The following is a 16,879-nucleotide window of genomic DNA, read 5'->3' as shown; positions in this document are numbered from 1 at the left end:
GCTAATTGACGTTTTAAAATTTGTTTAGGGGGATTGTTTGAAATTTGGTTGGGATTTTTTGAAATAATGAGTTTGAGCAATATAATCTGTATAATTTCCTGTGTTTAAAAGTTTATTAAAAGACTGAATCTATTTATAGAAAAATATTTTAATATGTTTTTAAACTATCCAAAAACATTTTAAACGAAGAAAATTCACAGTTTCACAAAAATTCTATCACCAGATTCCAACCATAGGGCAAAAAGGTTAATTGATTAGTTAAACTGTGCTAAGAAAAAGGCCCTTTTTTTGACTAAGTGTCCCACTTATATTAATTGTTCAGATCCCAAAGAGCAGCGTCCCACTCGTTTTGAGGCAGCATGCACATATTGCAAAGGTCAGACAGGGTTTCATGGTACAGCTTTGAGGAGGACAGTTAGCTTTGTGATGGAGCGTTCCATTCCTCTGGCATATTTTAGATGGGTTCACTTTTGGAGGGTTGTTAATTTGTTATAATAATTAAGTAGTTACTCGCACTTAAGGTTGGGATTTGGATTTTTCTTATTAAAAAAACAAAATAATCATAATATACCATATTGATTTTTGGTTTAAAATTGTATGGAGCATTTATAATAAAATATAAAATATATACCATATTGATTTTTGGTTTAAAATTGCATGGAGCATTTATAATAAAATATAAAGCATATTGTTTCAGAGTTAGAAATGACTATGGTCTACCGATGTTTTAGTGGTGTTTTAGTGACGAGATACCACAAATAATAGTGAAAGTCGTGGATTTAAAACAAATTTGATAATAGAGACAGATTTCCTTCAAATTTTTAAATAATTAATAACTTAATCTTGATGACGGATATTTCAGAGATCAGAAAGCTAACTGGGAGAAACAAAGTTAACCATTTGATTTTGTTCATGCTCGTTCAATTTCTCAAATCTGCATTCAACATACCTTCACAATCACAAAAAGGCTTTCATTATCTTCCCTCAGGATTTGAAACAGATCCTGGTCACTGTCACCATTTGCCTTTTCAAATTGAAGCACACCCGTGGTTATTGGACTGTGCCCTTGTTACATTCCATGCCTAAAGTCATATTCTGAAAGGAAGGTGAGCATTGAATAATTTTAGAGTCTGGACTCAGAGTATCCAATAATATCAAATTTCCAGATGAAAAGTAAAAATTTGACACAGCAGTGCCCTTGTTACATTGCATGCCTAGAGGCATGTTCTGAAAGGAAGGTGAGCATCTAATAATTGTAGAGTCTGGGTATTCAATAAAATCAAATTTCTAGATGAAAAATAAAAAGTTGACACTTTGTTTTTTAAAGAAGTATATGTTTGTGATATCATAAGTAGGCTCAAAACGTAGAGCTTTTTACAACAAATAGAGATGATTTCAAGGAATGCTTCCAATTTTCCTCTGTCACTGAATGCTAGAAATATCGGCGAGCACATCCATGACCGATGCAAACAGAGCCTATAAGTATGTTTAGTTGTTTTGAGGACAAGTTACAAAAGCAGGTCTTAGAAAGCATGGGGAGTGATGATGAAATATTTTCTAAGTGTTCTTCTATTGTCGTTGCCTGTAAATGCCGAGAAAGTCGGAATACAGAACTATACTTTGCCTGATACAAATGATCAAACTAGTTGATCAATGCATTTATGTTCATAACCGACTTTATGAGATTATACGACCTAGACACAGTTTTCAAAAATGTTATTTGAATTGAAAACTAGCAGATGGTTGCTTCACAAGAGATTAATGTTGGGTATGGGATTCACAATCATATCTTTTCTTAAGATTATGCCAGATGGGGACTTGGGAATTGAATTGACAAATGCTACTCAACGTATCTTCTTGTATGGTAAAACTTGTACTCCACAATAACATATATTTTCTCTTAGAAATTAACATCTTAAACACTAGCATATATTTTCTCCTAAAAATCAACATCTTAAACAAAAGAAAAATTGAAGTTTTAGGTTGAGAGTGGGTAGGGAAACAAACAAAATCTCAAGTGCTTCATTTACCCATTTTGCAACAAATTTGATTATATTCTCTTGGCAGAGATTGTTGTCTGACTTCCTCATAACAAATGAAATCGCTATCAATGACCTGCTTCAAGATCATGATACGTAATATACACAACCAAAAGGAAGAGAGTTTCATGCTTAAATAAATTAACATGTATGCAAAAATCTTTGGCTTAATGTGAAAACTGAAAAAGAAATCAACTAATGTTGCAAAGGTCATGCGTGCAACGAGCCCAAATATTGAATTCCAATAAAACTTCAAAATATTTATTAGCTCAATAAGTGGCAAATCCAGCTACATGTACACATTCTAAAGTATATCAGCCTAATAAATGGGAACTATATCAGATCCAGAAGTAGCAAATGGCACTCACGGAATAACAACATTGTCAGTAAACTCCTCTAATTCTATTGGAGGAACCTGAAAAAATATAAGTTTTCTCTAAGAAAATCAATATTTTGAATTTTCATCCTACTAGAAAGGTCCCTGGAATTCTTTATACTTTGATCAACTATGTTATTATATACACAACAAAAAGCATTTGCTTCATCATTACCAATATAACCTTCTTGGAGCAGCTGAAACGTTTATGGACAGTAAGTCATAATGCCTATGGAATACATAGTACCAAGTCTTAGAATTGTCGCATTCATGGACATGGCAGACAGCCAAATTATGGAGGAGAGACTGGAACAACTGCTCGCACTCTAGGAAAATCGCTATATTTTAGGATTTCACCAACAAGTGCAGAAAGCCAGGGAAAAGGCCTGGCATGACCGGCATATTAAGCAGAAAAATTTCAAAGAAAAGGATCATGGTGATGCTTTAACAACCGAAGGTCTTCGGGGTCATTTTATTTTGTTTATTTAATATTCTTGAAAAAATCTAGTTATTGAACTTGGTTTGTGAGGTAGAGAAATAACAATTTGGGAAAATTACCCGAACTTGGTTTGAATCTGGGAAAATTCAACCTGTGGAAGACATTGTCATGACATCATGTTAAACCAATGATTTGAGAATTATCCAAACGATTGTGTGGATCACTTCTTCGAAACATAGATTCATTGCCCAGGAAATAGTATTCCTGCTTGAAAGATGACGTAGCTACAAAAGAAATTATAGAACATATGCCCTTAAGATTTCTCAAGGCATAAAGTGCGCACTTGTGAGGAGACAAGATAGCTTGATGAATTTACTTAAACAGATATCATGGAGATTACTTAAGGCGATTTTGGGCATGGGGTACAACATGTTTACTAGTCACCCTGCTCGCACTTAATAGATCCTTTGAAGAGCGACCAGCTTGGATGGAAAGTAGTTTGAATTTTTGATCCATCTGAGGAGGGCGTTCAGGTTCCAGCCCTATCTTGTGCACTCTTTCCAATACATATCCACCTACGATGGAGTTTCTTAACAAGAGGATGTCAAGGTTCCAGCTCAGGAGATGTTCCAAAGCATGAGTCGGTGAATGTCTCATCCCCTTCAACTGAAGCTCCTATAGTTGATATTGAAACCATAAAGGAAGAAGCATCATCATCGACTGCACCTACACTAGTAGATGTTGAAGCTCCAATTCAGGTCACTGTTACCACAATAACCGAGGAAGCTTTACTTTAGGTCAGAATTCCTCTATTAAAATTTTTGTAAGCCTCTGGCTTAGGGTTATCAACTTCAGATATTTGTGGATCATATTTAGAATTGTCATGCATTTTGAGCAATTGTTCCTCTTGAAATATTTCATGGACACTCTTATCAGTGAGTTTTGGGTTGTTATCTATTAACTTTATATTGGATTAATGCAATTTTCATTAATGGGCATTGGTTTTCCACGAGTATGAGAAATATTCCTGAAATAGGCCATTGGATTTTGTTATTACAAAATTTGGATGGACCTATATCCGACATTAGTGTCTTGCACTGGGCTATTGGATTTTAGTTCAAGCTTAATATTAGGAGGATTTTTCATAGATTATGGGGGCATATTGAAGCTTTTATATCCTTGCATCAGGGATTGGGTTTCATCAAGAGGGATCTTGCAGTTTCCTTGGATGTAGAATGTGTCTTGATATTTTTGTATAAGGCATTGTGTTTAGTTGCTATTGTCTTCGATAGGAAATTTAGGTGTGTAATATTAGAGGTTGAATTTTGAACTTTAATACAACTAGGTAACTGGATTTAGGGAGGAAGCAAAGTGAGTTCAAGGGAAGTCTCTATATAAGGGAGTATTTTTCCAGATTAAGGAAAGTCGCATATCAATGAAGGCAAATCAAAATCGTCAATGAAGACCACCTGTTCCAACTTCCATGCATACTAAAATTGGTATGTAGAAGCCTTTGGATTACGCATGTTGTTGGAGTCGAACTATTGGGAAGGTGATAATGCAGATAATGTTGTAACACCAAATTGCATTGAATGTTCTATTGGAAACTAGATCACTACTGAGAGAGGGGCAAGGGGGTGAATCAGTAGTGATGACACTTTTAAACTTTTTCTACAAATTATTATTCTTTTAAATCATGCACAAACTAAAACACATAATCATAGATCAGAGCATCATATATAGACATGCAACCATAAAATCATTCAACACAAAGGACACAAATATGTCTGGTGGAAAACCCTCTCTAGGGTAAAAAACCACCTGTTGTTGTTGCGCTGCTCAATTCTATTATGTCAAACAACTCTTTACATAGAGATACAAATATGGCTACTATCAAATGGAGATTGTTTCTCATGCAGATCTACAGACTACCATCTGCTGAAGGCCACCACGATCAACAATCCTTGCACAGTTACTCCTGAACTATCAATCGACTCTACAAACTCTGATCTGTTGGAAGCTACAACGACCAACGAGCCTCACCCAGATTCTGCCGAACTATCCAACCACCATTAGATTGATACATCTGCTCACTTATATTGATTTCGCCCGAGTCACCTAACTCCACTCCTCTATGTGGTTTTCGTTTCAAAATGTTTCAGACTGGAACTGATAAATACTCAACATGAGCACTACAACAACATATCTTCAAGGCACAATCAAATAGAAAATCTGCAGCACTAGTTGCAATCAAACTCTCCACACAATTTCTCCACACAAGCTGTAAAACAACTCTTCAAAACACTACTCCAATCCACACTTCAACATCTCACTCATTGCATAAATATGATGGCTGAAACGTACTTCAACTCACTGCTACTACAACTGCAAACTGCTTCAAAAATTTTGCAATATAATCCTCACACAACTTGCACACTCTTTTACTGGCTCACACTCACTCCACACAACTAGAGAATCAACCATACTAGCATTGAGATTCCTCCAATATGTAGATGAACTCAAGTGTACAACTCAATAATTACCAATAACTATTGGGCTCTACAACTTTGTTCATATGCATGAATTGACTGAGATTCAACTCATTGACTCTATCAAGCCACTAGTTCTTTCAACTTTAATTAACTTCTGGAGGTCCCACGAACTTTTTCGACCATAAACTGAAAAGTTTCGAACAAGAATGTTGCCACAATACAAAAATTAGTTTACCAGCACAAGAAATCCAAATAAAAATTGGTGCAAATGCTTGGTCACACGCACGACACTAGCTTCATGTGACTGGAACATCACAATTGCTCCCATAGGTATGTCTTTCGGTGACTGGAGCTTTTTAGTCTCTCCCATAGGCTTACCTCCATGCGATTGGGGAAAAAACTAAGGAAAAACATTGGAACTTCAGTTTAGGACCTCTGCTAGCTGATGGATCATCTTATTTAGCTCCTTAATACTCATCCAAGCCTTTGTAACAAGTCTACAACTGATGACATAGGCCAAGAACCTTTGCAACAAGTCAGTGACATACAAGACTTAGTCTGCCAACCTCAACGCCAAGACCAACACCTCCAACTCCTCAAGCAACAACCACAACCTCTCTAAACACCTCCAACATTTGTAGAAACATATCTAACTCCTATAGTAGCAACATCAAATCATCCAGCTGCCTCCAACACTGGTAGAATCACCTCCAACATATGCAGCCACAACTCAACACATGTAGCAACACATCCAATGTCTCCAAGACATGTAGAGACATATGCAACACCTAGAGTAGCACTCCAACCACCTGCAACAATAACATCTCCAATCAACACAACATGTCAACCTCGATCTAATCATCAAATGTGGATTCCATCTCTACTCAGCAGTAGTAACATCGTGTCACAAGCATGTTGACATAAATGCCAACAGATAGGACCACCAAGCCAAACATCCATCACTCATGCATATGACAAGCAACATCATGACCATGACCCTGTTGACATCAACGCCAACATTACAACGCAAAAAAACTCCCCCTTTGGCATTGATTTCAACCTCCATACAACATGTGAGGTTGATCTCCATACACTCTTTGAAACTAAAGTTGCTCTCTATTCATCCAAATTCTCTCCCCCTTTGACATCAATGGAAAAGGGCCATACCAACATGAATACAACGCCAATAATGTGTTGGATGAGAGAAGTACTTCCCCTGTTATACTCAAATCCATATGAATGCAACTCAAAGATGTCTCTCCTGCAAGATAGGAATGTGAATAAAGGAACTCGGCTACCAAACATATCTCTAGCCACTATCTTGCAATCTCTGAAAAATTGAACATGCTCCCCCCTAAGCATGTAATGAAGCTTAAATCATACACTCTTACTGCTACAATATGCCTCCTTTCCAAGTGCAAGAGACTAATCCTCACGAACATGACTCTAACTGACTTTGGACAAGATATATAATGAATTACAATACAATATAATGCTTCATGGAGCAAATACATGGTTGTGACAAGTACATAGGACTAACAAGTGACTCCTCTCTAAGCACACCTATCACCAACCAAAACTTTTATGGACCCAAGATTACATCATACTCCCAATATAGTGGGGCTACATCAAAGATATACAAGATGATACATGACTTGGACTTCCATTGACCCATACATATCTAATGACAATACATACTAGACACTATGGGTCTCTCCATGAGAAATGTGCCCAAAAGATAAAACAATGATCATACATGGCTTTTACATATGCACATAAGTGTGCTCTCTTCTATACATGCCCAAAACATGAAATAACATGAGTACATGGCAACAATGAGCAATGATATATGCTTCATATGGCAGCAATAATAAAATGCAATAGATGGCAAGTGCATCAAAACATAAGGCCTCCATGAGTGTATAAATTCCTTGTAGATTCAACTGCTAATTGTAATTTACTAAAACAATAAACTTGAATCTACTCTACTCGTCAATGGAAAATATTAATCGATCGAGAAATCACGAAACATACAAGAGAAATAATTCAATCAACACATTATACAATGATTTCCTGGGGAAATCCACAACTAAAAACCCCTATTATCTATATATTGCATTAGCAAAAAAAATGAGAAAATTACAATGCTTTGCTCAAGCCCGAGCAACATCTGCTCTATCTCTATCTGTCTCACAACTTCCTAGACAAGCCTAGGCCAATACTTAACCAATTTTCTGCTTTCCCAAGTCCGTATTTCCTTGCATTGTTTCCTTGGGAATTAGCCCCCTATTAATTAGGGAAAATCCTCAATATAAATTGTGCAATTCTCATAGGCCTTCCTATGACTACATGCACCACCTATACAATTTAGATGATTATACAGCTGATAGTAAACTAACCTTGAAATCCAATCTCAACTGGATAACTCTCATTTATGACATGCATGAGTTATTTATGAGTGAATCATCAGTTAACAGGTTGAACACATGAAGCAACACCCCATTGTCTAACCTCCTACTAGTTCCTCAATCAGTTGGAACTAGTTTAACTGACTTTAACTGAGTTAAATTAAATTAATTAGTTACAAATTAAAATAAACTCAACCAGGACTCTTGTAATGCATGAGACACTCTACATGACTCTAGTTAGACCCTCAACTCGAATTAACTTAGCCAATTAAGTCAAATTAACTTAGTTAACTCATACAAGTTGTTTTGTGATGTGGAATTACAATTTTATTCCTAATTTAATTCAAGAACAAAATTAAATCAAGATTTTCTTGTTGCATTTTCAACACTCTCTCTCAACAAGAAAGGGATTATCATATACCCCAATCTTGCCTTTATGGCACTCCAATTTGCCTCTTGACAATGCCTTAGTCAAGATGTTTGAATCTTGTTCCTCTATAGGATTGTACTCCAGCATCATCATTCCCCTCTACACACAATATTGTAGATGGTGATATTGGATGTTGATATGCTTGGACCGATCATGAAAAACTGATTCTCATAGAGTTTGATACAACTCTGGTTGTCACAGTTAATCACTGTAGGATCCATCTGTTGACCAAATAACCCAACAAGGATCTTCCTCATCCAAATAGCCTCACAAGTTGCTTGACTAGTAGCCATGTACTCTGTTCCTGCCAAACTTAGTGCAACTGATCTTTGCTTCCGATTGTACCAAGAAAATATTATTAACCCAATATTGAAGATTCCCCTTGATGTGCTCTTCTTGTCGGATGGACTACTTGCCCAATTTGCATCTGTGAAGCCTTGTAGGTTCACTCCCTTTATCCATATGTACCAATGACCAAACTGAGAGGTGCCTCTGAGGTATCTCAAAACATGTTTAGTTTCCTTCCAATAGAGTTTAGTAGCTTAATCATTGCTTGACTAAGTTGCATAACTGCAAAACATATGTTCGGTCGTGTGTTTAGAAAATACATAAGTGAACCCACAAGTTGCTTGTAAATTGTAGCCTCCACTACTTCACCCAAAGTAGCATCTTCCTTCCTCCAATTTCCTGATAAAGGAGTTTCCATGGGTTTGTTTCTCTTCGTGTGGAACTTCTTCAGTATCTCGTTGGCATACTTTACCCGAGAGAAAAACAGTGCCTCATCTCCTTTCCATAAGTCTTCCATACCAAGGAAATAATGCATGAGCCTCAAGTCCTTCATCTTGATTTATCTTGCAAGATCCTCTTTGCAAGATTTGACCAACTTATCATCACCTATCAGAATTAAATCATTGACATATAATATTATAATCAATAATTTACTTTCAAACACAATATGGTAAAGGTTTGCATCTGCTTCACTTTTAGTGAAGCCCAACCCGGTGAAATAGCTTTCAATCCTAGTGTACCAAGCACGGGGTTCTTGTTTCAAGCTATACAATGCTCACCTGAGTCTTCACGCATGTGAATCTCTGTTGAAGGTCTCAAATCCTTATGTCTACTCAATGTACACCTCTTACTCAATCACTCCATTAAGGAATGTTGTCTTCACATCCATCTGATGTATCTTCCATCTTATCTGCTCTAAAAGTATTAGAATAGATCTGATTGAAGATTACCTTGCTACTCGAGCAAAGGTCTCCTCGTAATCAATTCCCTCCACCTAAGAAAACCCTCTGGCCACAAATTTTTCCTTGTTTTTCTTGAAACTTCCATCTATTGCTTGCTTTACCTGTTGAAAATAGCAACAAGAAATGATAAAAATAGAATCCAGGAATTCCAATTTTAATTTGTCCTTGAATTAAAATTGTGAATTAAATTCGAATTTAGTCTCACCAGATGCTTGGAAATAATTAATTAATTCATTATGGATAATTAGTTGGAGAAATTCAAGTTAGAAGTCTTTCTGAAGTATGCAATAGTTATCCCTTAGATTAAGGAGATTATCCCTTAATTAGGGAGATAAGATTGAGTTGTAATTAGTTAGTTCAGTTTACTGAGTTAAGTCCAATAAATTAGTTCCAAACTGTTTTAGAAGCTAATTGTGAGTTCTGTCAGTTAATGCATGCATGCATCCAAATAATGTACTCAAGATAACTGAAGATTCTTATCAGTAACTCATGCATGTCTATTTTGAGAAAGACCCAGTTGAGATTAAAGACAGGGACATTATACTATGAGTTGCATGTTTTCTCCTATAAAGGAAACTCATGCATGCAGAAGGAACAAGGTTCCTTTAGCACTGCGCAGTTTTACAGGGTGTGAGATCAGTGTTACACTTGGTAACAGTAGGATCACTCAGGAGAAACATCGCAAGGAAATAAGAGGCTTGGAGGGCTGAAGATAAGGTTTGTGATAAGCTTTTTTTGCCTGTGAGCATCTAGGAGGATTGTACTGAGAGTTGGCTCGCTGTGAGAACTAAAGCTGTGTGTAATCCTGAGATATTTCCACCTTGTATGATAATACAAATAGTGGGGTTTTTAGCTGAGGCTTTCCCCAGAGTATTCTTCTGTGTTTCATGTCTATTGATTCTTCTTCTATGTTATATGTGTTCTACTTGATCTTGCTCAAATCTATTAAGCTTCTGTAAGTTTGATTGTAGACGTAGATTAAGTATTTTGCTTTAGTTATATTGCATAATCAGGTTAATCTACATTCATAATTTCTACATGGTATCAGAGCTGAGTTCATCATAGCAGTGAATAGTATACGGAGAAGAGAATTCGAAGTTTGAAGTTCAGGGTTGTAGGTGCAAATTGAATTCATCTCATACTTCAAGGTTGGTCAATGGCGTTCTATGGCTTGAGACTCGAGTATGCCTTGGATGGCAGCTCAAATTACATAGCATGGAAAGATCGCATGGAGGTTGTATTAGAAGACATCGACTTGAAGGATTTCATTGATCAAGAAATCCCAAAGCCAGGTTTAACTAATGCACAAGAATTGGCTGAATGGAAGAAGTGTGTGGTGAAGGTGAAACAGATTCTTCTGGAGGGAGTTCGAGACCATATTTTCTCGAGTTTCCATGGGAAGGAGACTCCATTTTCAATGTGGAAGACATTGAAGGACCTCTATTAGAACAGTAGCGACTAGAGGAAACTGACGCTCAAGGATAAGGTTCAGAAAATCAAGATGGAGAAGGGCGATACTATTTCTACATATCTGAACAAGCTCACCACCTGCAAATATGAGCTTGGTAGTGTGGGAATAACTACAGTTGATGATGATATGGTGAGTCTTGCTCTCCTCGGTCTGCCAAAGAGCTAGAATAGCTACCAGGAATTTGTGAATGGAAGAGATAAACTGTCGGATTGGGAACGTCTGTGGTTAGATCTCATGCATGAGGAGATCAGGAGAAGCACTTGAGATGGTTCTTCATCAAAGAATGATGATGAAGAAAATCTGACCTTAGCAAGTAAGGCAAGGAAAGGGAAAGGGAAGGCTTCCTATTCCAAATCTAATTCTTCTCATGGAGGGAAGAAGATTGAAAAATATAAAGTGAGATGCTTTAATTGTCATGATATGGGCCATTATGCAACTAATTTCCCATTGAAGAAATCCATGAAGGGATCTTCAAAAGGATCAGAAGGTGAGGCATTAGCCTCTCAGTTCGAAATGGACTTTACCCTCTTCGCATGCATGGTGTCATTGATGATGGGTTGTGGTTGGTATCTTGATAGTGGAGCCTCATTCCACATGACTGGCGATAAATGTTTATTTAGTACCTTGGAGGAGAAAGACCTTAAGATGCGCATAGAGATGGGTGACGACGAAAGGTTTAGTGTTTTAGGAGTGAGAATGGTTGCTTTTCAGAGGGAGCATGGAGCTCTTATCACCTTGACAGATGTGAAGTATGTGCCTGGACTGAAGAAGAACTTGGTATCGGTCGCGATGTTGGAGGAAAAAGGCTACAATGTTGTCTTTAGTAAGGGAAAGGTTTTCCTTAGACACATCACCACGAGACAGGTGAAATAGATCATTTCACGAGTTAAGAACATGTATGCTCTTGAGGTTAAAGATGCATGCAAAGGCTTGAAGAGCAAGGCAAATGTTAGAGACTTGGTGGTTGAGAGGGAGAGTAAAGTACCTCTCAACATGTAGTCCCAGAAGAAGTCTTAGAAAATTGTGGAGGAGCCACAATTGGAAAAGTGGGCAGAGGGATCACATGCAGCCATACCTCCAGGTGTGAGGTGGGGTGATGTGAAGTGATAGTCCCAAGAAGGCTGAAATAGGGGCAGGATCCTTGAGGTACCTAGCCTCTTTGATTAGACCTTGCTACGGGAGCCCTGACGAGGAGTAGCAGGATTGGCTGAGTGGGTAGAGACGGATGTGGATGGAGCGGAAGAGAGAGCTATAGTGCAGGAGTCCTAAGACTGCGCAAGGCTAGCAGATTGCAGCAGTGTGAGAGGCATAGGAGTGTTGCACCAGTGCAGGATGGAATAGAGAGGTGTGCAACGGTGTGAGATGCAGGGAGTTGTTGCAGCAACACAGAGGTCAGAGAGGTAGCACTTGTCAGTGGCAGAGGGAGCTTCAACATCAGAGGGTGTTTCTAGCCCAACATGGAGGTCAATTGGGAGATCAGTTACTTACTTCTCAGTAACTAAGTTGCAGTGCAACAGTGGGCAGCACGATGCAACATGATGAGAGGAGGTGCAGTCCTGAGATATTTCCACCTTGTATGATAATACATATAGTGGGGTTTTTAGCTGAGGCTTTCCCTATAGTATTCTTCTGTGTTTCATGTGTATTGATTCTTCTTCTTTGTTATATGTGTTCTTCTTGATCTTTCTCAAACCTATTAAGCTTTTGCAAGTTTGATTGTAGAAGTAGATTAAGTATTTTGCTTTAGTTATATTGCATAATCAGGTTAATCTACAACCATAATTTCTACATTATCTTGTAAATCCATCTAGAACTCACCACTGACTTGTCTGTTGGTCTTGAGAGCACTTCCCAAATATTGTTTCTCATAATGGAGTCATAATCCTCTACTATGGCATCAACCCACACTGGTTACTGCACTACTTCCTCGAATGAGGATGGCTCAATCTCTACACTCTCACTTATCAGAACCATGTAGCTATTTTACTGATCTGGTGACCTCCTTTGCATGTGTTAGGATGTGGGTGCTCTCACATTCTCTCTAGCATCATGCCTCAATCTGTCAGCTTCTCTAGTGTGCTTCCTTCCATCTCTGGAATTCTCTGTATGAGTGGGTGCTTCCACTCTCTGCTCCTTTGCATGTGGTTGCTCCACATCATCCTGAGGTTCTTCCTTTGGAGCTAAAATATCCTCATCTGCATGCCATTGAAGCTATGTCTCAAGGGAATATCTCATGGCCTTCTCTTCATTGAAATTAACATCTCTACGAACCATTTCCATCCTGTGAGATGATAGGTACACTCGATAGTTGTGAGGTGTATCAGTGTACCCAACAAATATGCCCAAGTGTTAGGTCCCTATACTATTAGTGATTTCCCCATTACTATTGTCATTATAGCCCTTATTTTTATTTTTGTGCCCTTACACTATTATTGTTAGGACTTTGATTATATTGGGACCCCTTAGACTCCTATATATAGAAATGAGGCTTTGTCATTTGTATCATACGAGAATTGTTCATTTGTGTAATGTAAAGGAGGTTCCCCCCCTCGAAGAGGCTAATTTTTAAGTTGTTGATCTATCTTTTCTTCTATTTTGTGAGTTGGTTGCATAACAATTGGTATCAGAGGTTTGGATTCTAGGGTTTCGCTGCTTCAAACAGGTTATCGTAGAATTTTTGCATTTCAGAAGCTAAAATTAAAACCCATTTGAGATGAAATCTTGATGAACCTCAAATACGAATTTCAGATCTTGTATCACTATATTTTCAGAGATATGATCCAAGGAAGTTAGGGTTTTTGCAAGGTCCTAAATTATATCTCAAATAGGTGACTTGGGGAAAATCATCATAACTTTCACAGCATCAGATTGAAATTTCGTAAAATTTTACAGAAAGAGAACGGACTGTATTTTTCTATGTATCGGTTTCAAATTTGAAGGTCAAGATAGTGACACGTGGAACTTCGTACAATTTCACTCTACGGAACCAGTATTTAATGAGGTCATAGTGGGAGATTTAGCATAACTCTTCCTGGGAGAATCTAATATTGATCAGATTTGAGGGGTTGGAAAGAGGACTCAAAGGGATACTATAGGACAAAATTTCAGACCTTGGAGATCCAAAATTATATATATAAACTAGATTCAATATCAAGCTCCTACAAAGTGAAAAAAGTGTGTAGTTTATTTATTTATTTACTTTTGCATAAGTTTGGTTTGAAAAATTAGTTTGAAGGAATTCAAAGGGCATAGTGAAGCATAATTATCATTAATTGATGCCCTGAAGAAAGAAAATGGAAACACCTACTAAGCAACTTGAAAGCTCTAACATGACTCATGAAGAAGACGAAGAAATGCAACATGATATATCAAAATTACAAGACCAAGTTCAACAAAATTCACTCACAAAAAGTAATAGAAGCTAAGATGGATGGTTTAAAGAAAGGCGTGGAAGCTGAGATGGATGGTTTAAAGAAAGACGTGGAAGCTAATATGGATGGTGTGGAAGCTAAGATGGATGGCATTGAAGCTAAGATGAATGATGTGGAAGCTAAGATGGATGGTATAGAAGAAAAACTTAAAGGAAACATGGAAGATTTGAAGATAGATTTGACAAAGTTGCTACAAGAAATGCTTACTAATAGCGAAAGGGTAGTAAAGGAAACTCATGAGGAGAACAAAATAAATGTTAATAATGATTTCATAGAATCTAACGTTGGATTGAAGACCCACCATGTTCCAAAGATCGATATGAGGAAGTTTGATGACAAGGATTCTGCAACATGGATACTATAAATGGAGCAATATTTTGGCCTCCATAATGTGAAAAAGACACAAAAGGTACGCATTGCAACTTTATATTTGGAACCAAATCAATTTGTATGGTATCGATGGTTTTTCTCTCGTAAAAAAATTGTCACTTGGCAATTTTTACAGAAGAAATGATAGCACATTATGAGGATACAAAAAGCAACACCTTTTTCAGGCAATTGATAAATCTCAAACAAAAGGGTTCAATGATGGAGCACATTGAGGACTTCCAAAAATTGAATATAAGGGTAAAATATATTCCAGAGGATCATAGATTGATGTGTTCATAGGGACTTTAAAGGATAACATCCAACATGGGGTTCGCCTTTGGGAACCTGATTCATTGGAGAAGACATTTAGGTTGGAAAGAAAAATGGAAAGCAAAATTATGGCAAAAAGGAAGCCTACCACTCACAACTATAAATATGGAAGTGTTGTTTCCCCCAGCCTTCCACAACTTACAAGGTTTACACCACAAAAATTGGAAGAAAAAAGAGCAAAAGGGCTTTGTTACAATTGTGATAGAAAATACACCAAAGGTCATAAGTGTGCTGAGAAAAAGTTGTTTTACATAGATTGTGAAGAGGAGGAAGAAAAGGAACAAGAAACATCAAAATCAGAGGATATACACCAGGAAAAAACCGTAGATAAAGAAGAAATGAATCTAACCATATCTTGTAATGCATTGGCCGGAATTACAACTCCTCAAACTATCAAGATAGAAGGGCATATCAAGAAGAAAAAGGTAATAATGTTGATTGATTTAGGTAGCACCCATATTTTTATTAATTGTAAGATAGCCAAGGAATTGAATTTCTTCCTATATCCAGCACTAGAGTCTAGCACCAGAGTGTCCTTACAGATATCCCTATTCCCAAAAGAGTGAAATTGAACGTATGGTTGCAAAAATGCTAGAGGCTGGTATAATTCAACCTTGTCAAAGTTATTTCTCTTATTCAGTAGTATTGGTGCACAAGAAGGATGGATCATGGCGCATGTGTCCAGATTATAGGGAGCTCAACAAGCTCACTATTAAAGATAAATTTCCCATTCCTGTCATTGATGAATTATTGGATCAATTACTTCACCAAGTTGGATCTTCGTTCAGGATATCATCAAATCAGAATGAAGATTGAAGACATTCTGAAAAGAACATTTAGAACTCATGAGGGTCATTATGAATTTTTGGTCATGCCTTTTGGCCTTACCAATGCACCTTCTACATTTCAAGGTCTGATGAATTCCATTTTCAAACCATTCCTTAGAAAATTTGTGTTAGTATTTTTTGATGATATACTAATCTACAACAAGTCTTGGAAGAATCATGTTCAACATGTTGACAGGGTGCTCAAACTATTGGAGGAGAAATAATTATATACAAAAGCTCAAAATGTTTCTTTGGATTACAAGAGGTGGAATATCTGGGTCATATTGTATCTCATGAAGGTGTTAAGGTAGACCCTAACAAAATTAAAGTCATTAAGGAATGGAAAATCCCCACATACATAAAGCATTTGCGAGGATTTCTTGGGTTGACACATTATTATTGCAAATTTGTTAAGAATTATGGGGGAATAGAAGCACCTCTAACAACATTATTGAAGAAAGATGCATTTTCATGGACTCCAGAAGCAACGTAGGCCTTTGAACATCTTAAAGAGGAAATGTGCCAAGCATCGGTCTTAGCTACACTAGACTTCACAAAAACCTTTATTGTGGAATGTGATGCTCGGGAAATGGAATTGGTGTTGTTTTAATGCAAGAAGAAAGACCCATTGCTTTCAAAAGTAGTCCAATCAAAATAAAGTATTTACATAAAGCTATTTATGAGAAGGAAATGTTGGCAATACTACATGCACTTAAGAAATGGCGACCCTACCTAATGGGAAGACACTTCAAGGTAAAAACGGATCATGATAGTCTTAAATACTTTTTAGAACAAAGATTATCTTCATAAGAGTAGAAAAAATGGGTCACAAAGATGTTGGGTTATGACTTTGAAATCATCTACAAAAAAGGGGAGAAACATGTTGTGGCAGATGCACTCTCAAGAAAGGATGAGGATGTAGAATCATTGCTTTGCACCATTTCTATTATCAAACCAGATTGGATGAACGAAGCAAGGGATGAATGGAATAATGATGAAGTGTGGGCACTCATTCAA

Source organism: Pinus tabuliformis, chromosome X (assembly GCF_031772625.1).
Source record: "Pinus tabuliformis cultivar Carrire ecotype Pingquan chromosome X, CPIR1, whole genome shotgun sequence".
In the NCBI taxonomy this organism is placed as follows: domain Eukaryota; kingdom Viridiplantae; phylum Streptophyta; class Pinopsida; order Pinales; family Pinaceae; genus Pinus; species Pinus tabuliformis.
This window is presented reverse-complemented; position numbering follows the sequence as displayed.